General features: G+C 40.7%; 1 long non-coding RNA gene across 1 annotated transcript; it reads left to right on the top strand.

Annotated features, from left to right (window-relative positions):
- The first annotated feature begins 848 nt into the window (after positions 1-848).
- LOC147027400 (uncharacterized) lies at positions 849-5,609 on the top strand. The gene is made up of 3 exons (XR_015057027.1): positions 849-2,807; positions 3,696-3,771; positions 4,841-5,609. It is a non-coding gene; the product is annotated as an uncharacterized LOC147027400 (long non-coding RNA).
- Positions 5,610-8,807: the final 3,198 nt, after the last annotated feature.

The raw sequence follows: 8,807 nt of genomic DNA, 5'->3' as shown, positions 1-8,807 counted from the left end.
GGCAGTTCAATCAAGGGAAAGGACGCAACGAACGGGCGACATTTACACAAGCACATTTATTTCACAACCAAACATGCACATATACGGTCAAAGATGCGGTTATGCAGTCATGCATGCAAACAATGCACGTATTCAATCATGCAATGAATGGGGGTAGGGACAAGACGCGAGCAATACAAAGAGCTACCACCGTCTATTTATTATGTACTGTCACTTATCGACAGTTCTACTTACGGACATGGCGCCACAACGTTCATACAAAGAAACAAAGGAAAAACCCCATCAAAGACAAGGGGGTAGACTGGACCTCTTGGGGTCTTTATAGGCACGGAGCCGTGTAGACCCCAAAGGCTCTGAGAGACCGGGCTGGCTACCTTCACCCTCGTGGTGACTTGCTCGGGCGACCCTCGACGTCCCCTCTCCAACGTCCCACGGTAAGGCACGGTACGGCTGGCCGCGCGCCTTGGCTCCGCTGCGCTCCGCTCTCTCCAGCTCCCTACCGCGGCTCCACACACTGCCCACAACTCCGACACGACACTCTCTCCTCTCCTCCACACTCCTCACAACCTCCAGCAGAGACGACTCGACTTGCGTTCAGCGTACCCTTTTATCTCCACGGCGCCTCGCCCCTCCCTTTCGCCCCCCCCTCTCTTCCAGCACGTGCTGGAAACTTCCAGAAGAAGGGCGTTTTCCTCGCCGAATCGGGGCCTTTTTCATTCTTTCCCTTTCTTCATAACTAGTGTTGCTTTATAACTCTTGGTGTTGGGTTATTCTCCTGCTGCGTTGGCCGGCGCAGATGTTATTCGTTGGGGGGGGGGTGGGGCCGTCGTCTGCTTTCCCCCGATGAATGCCAGGCTGCTCACAACCGTGTGCCGAGGTGGAAATGCGGTTGTGGTGAAGGCGGTTACGGTGGTTGTCATAATGGTGGCGTGGCTGGCGTTTTGTGGTGGTTGTGAGGGTGGTGTGGTTGGGCGGTGGTGGTTAAGGTGGTTGTTGTGAAGGCGGCTGTTCGTGGTCTGTGGGGATGTTGGCGGTTGACGAGAAGGTGGTTGTGGTGATTGTGGTTGGTGGCGCTTTGTGGTGGTCTTGATGGTGGTGGTTGCGAAGCGGTTGATGAGAGCGATGGTGGAAGTGGTTGTTGTGAAGCGGTTGCTGAGAGCGATGTTGGCGGTGGAGGTGGTTGTTGTGAATGGTTGGTCCAAAATGAAGAGCAAAAGAAAAACGGCTAACTCAAACATCGCAGCCCTTTAAACATTGGTGGGGAAATCTATCTGAACACAGACTTATCGACGTAACTGATCTAAGGACTTATATGGTGCTCCGCGAATTTCCACAGCCGTAACAATATAAACAATGCTTTCCCGAGATCACCCTGAAGTGAAAAGCTACAGACAAACCATGACTTAACAACGACATACAAAGCTCAAAATGCTGCAATGCTGCGATGCTGCCTGTAAGCATGCCAGAATGGATTTGTATCGGCACCTTTGAAACTCTGTTCAACAGGTCATTAAAGGTGCAAAGTCTTCTACCTACAAAAATATAATTGAATGCCTAAAACAATCGGCCAGGAAAATGGCACCAACATACAAAACTGAGTTGGCACTAAAAAGCAATCATTTAAGTTCTTAAGATGTCTCTTGAAGTAGCCAATAAGCCTGGTTAGTTTGTTGTTGTGCAAAAGAATATGGTTTCTTGTGTAAAATGTATTTCTTTGCTCAGAACAAGATAAAATACACACGATATGATGAAAAACATGCATTTCTGCATTACACTAGTGATGTAGAACAAAAAACTGAGTCAGAATAAGTTAATGTGTTGTTAAACATGCTTATTTTTGGCAAATTCAACCGCTTTTGCATGCATTGGTTTCTTGCGTAAAATATTTTGTTTTCCTTGGAAAAACCTAAAATACACACTATTTGATGAAAAACGTGTGTTTTTATTCGGCAAATAAGGCTTCCAATCTCAGAGTCTTGAGTTCAAGTCCTTGTCCAGCTGTTGAATCATCAGGTGTTTTTTTATTGGTAATATTAACACTTTTATTGGTAATAGGGGCACCAGTGGCACTCCCAGAAAATGATGCAGCTAAGCAGCCACAAGCTGCATACAAATAAATATAGTAGCCAATAAACTGAATTCATATTTTGTGAGCATCTGCACTGAATTATCTCCTCTGGACACATCAGTTTTACCTGCATATCTCCCCGCTCCTTCACCTTCACCAATGATTCAATGACACGAAGTGTATGGAAGTGTGAAACACCTCATTGCGTCAAAAGTGACCCATCCTCCCGATATCCCCACTCACCTTATTACCCTGCACTTGCGAAACGAAAAGCAGGGTAAAGTGATCAGTCACGTATATACGTACGTCACATGCCCATTTTGTTAAGAGCGTACATCGAAGACCATTTAGCGGAGGAAATTGAAACTTTACCACATGTTATAATATGACGATGTACTAAAGTTTTCGTCAGAGAAACCGCCTATCCGGTCAATGCAAAATTTAACTAATTGATCAACTATCCATGGAAAATATGGTTTGATAAAGTTGCCATCAATCACCTGGTCTGGCAGCCGTAGTGGATCAAAGAAAAAAAAAAAACTTGAAGAAAAGAGTTGATTCACTCCAAGTCCTTTTCAAGACTGCACGGGGTATGTATTCTATGAATACCATGTAGTTAAAGAGTTCACTTTTGAAGTGTCTCAATCTCTTGCCAAGATTTTCAATAAATACTTGCAGATTGGCTGATTTCCTGAGAAGTGGAGGAATTCCTCTTTGTGCCATGGGAAAGGTTGCTAAGGTAAATCAATACAATCGACTTCGATCAATATCTGTTTCCATTTTTGCACGGTTGAGATCTTTCTTTCTGACTGGCTAATGGCAGATTTTAGACCCCACGTTGACCATTCCCAATATGGTAACATGAGAGGGAGCTCAATCAACGATTACCTCATGACCATGCTCGATGTCTTCCATCGTATTGACAAGCAAGGTCGATGTGTGAATCAATGTACAGTCAATTTTTTACTCAGGCATTTGACCTTGTTAATCGCACCACGGCCATTAAAAATCTTGTCTGGCTCGGGATGGATGCCTCCATTCTGCCAACAGTCTGTAGTTTCCTCTCAAACCGCTGTCAAACTGTATATTATCAAGGGAAAATGTCTGACTTTTTTTTTTGTACATGTGGAGTTCCACAAAGGACGAAGTTGGGCCTTATCATATTTCTTGTGATGGTCAACGATGCTGCATTCTCTGCACAGTATTGATGGAAATGTGGATGACTTGAACTTGTTGGAATTGATTCCCAAGTCGAATTGATTCCCAACGCTCGATGGAAATGCATGTTGATGCACCAAGTCAATGGTATCAGATCAATGATGTGAGACCCAAGCGTGATTTCGACCAAACGATTGGTGAAAACTACCAAATGTGTTATAAACGCGTTTTAGGCAATAAGATTGTTTTTGCATGAATAATGTTTCTTGTGTAACATGTATTGTTTTCCTTAGAACAATGAATAACACACACTCTTTGATGGAAAACACGTGCTTCTGCATAAGAATCATGATTTCGACTAAAAAAGGGGTGAAAGCTACCTGGTGTGTTGTAAACGCATGTTTTCGGCAAGGAAAACCCTTTTTTGCAAGAATAAAGTTTCTTGTGTTAAATGTGTTGTTTTCCTTAGAACAAGCTAAAATACACATGATTTGGGAAAGACGCGTGTTTCCGCAATACAACGGTGATGCAGAACAAAAAACAGAGTGAGTATAAATTAAAGGGTTAAATGGAAGGAATGGGGTTAAAGATGCCCGAAATCCCCCAAAATTTCTTCCAATGTCTCCCCCAACTAAGCCTTTAACAAATATTAAATCCTCAATAGACCAACGACTTGTGAGGGGTGGTGTTGAGGAAGTGATGAGGAGGGGATCGCTGTTCACTTTATTCACAAATATACACTTAAAAAGCAAACCAATGAATATTTGTTTAATTATTTCATTTATTGCTTTCAGTAGTTTGTTGACCAGAGATGAAATGACAAACCTCACGTAATGCTCTTGTCTGAGCATATCATTTTGAGATTGTAGTAGATTATTTGTGCCTGATGAAGCCAGCGAAACGTTGCCTGAGACGGTCCGCTCTCGCTTTTTTGCTCAAATTAGTGGAGTCGATTTCGTTTTTTTACTTTTGGTTGGAAGTGCCTTCTTATTTAAAATGGTGTAATCCCAACTGCCCCAATCTGGAATCCCAACTGCCCCGATCTGTAATCTCAACTGTCCCAATCTGTAATCCCAACTGCCCCAATCTGTATATGTATATATATATATATATATATATATATATATATGTATATATATATATATATGTATATGTATATGTATATGTATATGTATATATATATGTATATATATATATGTATATGTATATATATATGTATATATATATATATATATATATATATATATATATATATATATATATATATATATATATATATATATATATATACATACAGTTAAGCCCAAAATTATTCATACCCTTCCCAAATTTGGAGTATTTTGAATAGTGTTATTTGAGGAATGAGTTTCTTCTGGCTTAAGTTACATAACAATGTGACAAACAGCTGAAAGAATCACTGCAAGAGACATTTCAAGAAATACATTGCTTTATTGATAGATTTACAAAAAAAAGTCATGTCCAGAATTAGTCATACCCTTACTAAGATCAGTTCAAAATCGCATTCAGTAATCAATGGAAAAGCCTCTGTTTGTGATTACAGCCTCCAAACGGTTTTTATACTTGCTCACAAGGTTTTTTTTCATGTCTCCACAGGGATTTTGGCACACTCCTCCTTCACGAAGGTCTGCAGGTCTTTGAGGTTGGAAGGTTTCCTTGCCATCACTCCGGTCTTGAGCTCCCTCCACAGATTCTCGATTGGGTTGAGGTCCGGACTTTGGCTTGGCCACTCTAGAAGGTCTACATCATTATCCCGGAACCATTTTTTGACTGACTTGGCGGTGTGTTTTGGATCGTTGTCCTGCTGATACGTCCAATGCTCCCTGAGGTGAAGTTTCTCTGCGGACTGTTTGATGTTTTCCTCAAGGATCTTGATGTACTGCTCCTTTTTCATGATGCCATCCACTTTGACGAGATTGCCGGGCCCACTGGCTGAGAAACATCCCCAAAGCATTATGCTCCCGCCTCCATGCTTGACGGTCGGGACTGTGTTCTTAGGGTTGTTTGCTTCACCTTTCTTTCGCCAAACGAAAGCAACATCTCTGTGCCCGAAAAGCTCCATTTTCGTCTCATCCGACCACAGAACTGAGGACCAAAAGCTTGGATCTTTGTCCAGGTGAGCTTTTGCAAAGGCTATATGAGCCTTTTTGTGCCTGGGATGGAGGAGTGGAGTCTTTCTTGGTTGGCGTTGATGTGGATTTTTCTCCTCGAACCTTGTCATGATCATTGTAGGATTCTTTCCTTGTAGCTCCTGGCAAACCTCGTGAGACGATCGTTGTAGGATTCTTCAATGTTGTTGTGGAATCTTGTCCTCCTCGAGGGTTCAACGTCTCGCCGACTCGGTTTTGTTGTGTATCATGTTAAATAAACCCCAGAATCCAGTAAAATCAAATGTCCACAAGTCGTTCTTTCTTTTGTACAATTTATTTCTAATCTATCCTCGAGTTCAGCTGTGATCCCGCTCTCTCCGCGATTTCTCTCCATATATATATATATATATATATATATATATATATATATATATATATATATATATATATATATATATATATATATATATATATATATATATATATATATATATATATATATATATATATATATATATATATACCATTTGAGAGTAGAGAGGGCTTTTTTGATAGCAAAGAACAGAAAGTACAGCTTATCAGCCCGGTCACCTTGTACTTGCAAAAGAACCAAAATAATGTCCAAAGTGTCAAAGAAAGACAAGATTATAAGTAGGTGGTGGGCCTTTACAATTAAATAATAGAACAGTAGAGAGTAAAAAAAACAAACTTTGACCAAGTCAGACTGAGGCAAGGGTTTCTTCTCGAAAGAGTAATAATTTCCCCAACACTGTCCATGGAGACCCCCTTGTGCAACGTCTGCTGGAGTGTCTGCCTTGATATCTTGGTCCCAGACTCGCCAAGGTTGTTCAGGAGAGCCTTAATCGTGATCCGTGGATTGTTGTTGGCCTCTCGCCATACTTTTCTTGCCAGACAAGGCGACACCTTTGGCTTCCGACCACGTCTTTCAATGTTTTTTACAGTGTAGAACTCCTTGTACTTCCTAATTATGCTTTGTATGGTGGCGACTGGCACTCAGAATTGCTTCAAAATAGCTTTGTAGCCTTTTCCCTCCTTGTGAGCATTCACAATGCACAACCGAAGGTCCTCACTGACTTCTTTCTTCTTCGCCATTCTGACAATAACCTGAGAATGATTGCATCAGCTCCCCTTAATTTATAGTCTAAAAGCAGAGTGTTGTTCTATAACATTCCTCACTGTACATTCAATACACCACATTTGTGATGCATTCAGATTGTATGCACACATATTGGAATAATTGCATAACATTATAAAGAATCTTAGGAATATAAAAAGCATGTGCATTATCACAAACATTGGCCTCAATTCTGAGACTTGGTATGGGGTATGAATAATTTTGGACGGGCATAAAAACAGAAATCTTAACTTTTCTATTGTTTTGCTAATAATGTTGAGCCAAAATATATGTGGATTTGTACATGCCAACTAAATGTCCTTGGGTGAAGTGAAAGTTCCACCACTCCAGCTTGTAGGTATGAGATAAATGCAAAATTCTCAGATTTTTCATAGGGTATGAATAATTTTGGGCTTAACTGTATATATACCTATATCCATAAGGGAAGTTGTCGATTTCATTTTATAAAATAAACCTCATCATCAAAAGCCCTCAATGCCTTCTTATTCACCTCCTCTGTATATAATTGATGTTTATAGCTTTTTATTGTATTCATTTTTCTATACTCTTCATTCTTCAAGGCTAAACAGTTGTAATAATGTTTAAAGTTTTTATTGTTTCTTTGATTACATTTTTCTTTCCCTTTTTGACTTTTTATCACACTTCTCAATATTTTTGTCAATATATTTATAAGCCTTTGCTCTCAATCCCTCCAGGTGAAGACAGGAGTCCAACAAGGGTGTGTGATGTCAGTGCTACCCCTCAATATTGCTATTGATTGGGTGATGCGTCGGACAACTGAAGATTAAGCAAGAGGCATACGATGGACCCTCTTCTCAGCATTGGAAGACCTTGATTTTGCTGATGACTTGGCCCTGGTCTCCCACACTCACAAGCACATGCAGGAAAAAATATCCCGTCTCGGTGACTTTGCACAATAAATTGGCTTGAAGATAAACCAGAAAAAATCTGAAGTAATGACACTAAACATCCAAAACCCCTTGCCAATCCAAGTGAATGGAAACGATTTTCCAATAACTGAGGAGTTCACTTATCTTGGTAGCACAGTCAGATATGATGGCGGAGCACACAATGACATCAAGAACCGGCTAAACAAGGCTAGAAATGTTTTCAGAATGCTAAACAATGTATGGAGATCCCAGCAATACAGCACCAAGACAAAGCTGAAGTTATACCAGAACTGTGTCCTCTCCACCCTCTTGTATGGCTTGGAATGCTGGAGAATGACAGTAAGTGACATCAATCAGCTGTCAGTCTTCCATAGTAGTCTTCTATTCCATGTCAGTCTTCTCAGGTTCTTCCATAGTAAGAACCTGAGAAGACTCCTTGGAATATTTTGGCCAAACACCATATCCAACCAAGATGTCCTTGCTCAATGCCAACAAGAGAGCATGGACACCATCATCAAGAGAAGGCGCTGGAACTGGATTGCCATATACTGAGAAGAGAACCATACAGCATCCCAAGAATAGCCCTGCACTGGACACTGGAAGGGAAAAGGAAAAGAGGGAGACCCAAAACCACTTGGCATCGAACTGTGGAGGAGGAAATGAAAACCATGGACCTGACCTGGGGTAGTGTCCAGAAGTTTGCCCAGAACAGACAGGAGTGGAGGACCTTCGATGCTGCCCTATATGCCAGGAGGCATAATTCTTCACTGTACATTCATAATGTAAGTACCTCATTCATTACCTTACAAGTAAGTAAGTGTCAATCCCACAAATTCACTCATCTTTTCACCCAATTCTTTATACTTCTCAATAACCTTTTTATTCTTTGTAGAGAATAGTTTATCTGATTTATAATTGCTTGTGTCATAAATATCAACATCTTGAGACATATCCTTGTAAATATCTTCCATATTGATTTTCAAAATGAAACTTTGTATCCATACAAAGCAAATTAATATTCCATCCATCCAGTGGGGCCATACCCTGTGCAGGGTGCTGCCCAAGCAGTCTCCTTGGTTATTGAGCGCAAACCTGGATGAGTCACCACTCCGACACAGTATACCAGCAAGCTGGCACTCATTTTGCCGACCTCGGAAGGCTGAAATGCAGTCAATCTCGGATCCTAGGATCCCAAGTCCACCACCCTCACCATTAAGCAACACCAGGCATAATAGTGATATAAAACAAAAACACGGGGTCAAAACTACCTCATGTGTTGTTGAAAACGCTTGTGTTGTTATGAAAAAAATAATATTTTTGCATGAATATAGTTTCTTCTGTTAAAATATTTTGTTTTCCTTAGAACAAGATATAATACAATATTTGATAAAAAACATGCGTTTGGGCAGAAGTCATGATTTTGAACA

Source organism: Eptatretus burgeri, chromosome 4 (genome assembly GCF_056783735.1).
Source record: "Eptatretus burgeri isolate ZD-2024b chromosome 4, Ebu_testis_v1, whole genome shotgun sequence".
NCBI lineage: Eukaryota > Metazoa > Chordata > Myxini > Myxiniformes > Myxinidae > Eptatretus > Eptatretus burgeri.
Note: the sequence above shows the minus strand (reverse complement) of the source record. Positions and strands in the feature narration are given on the sequence as shown.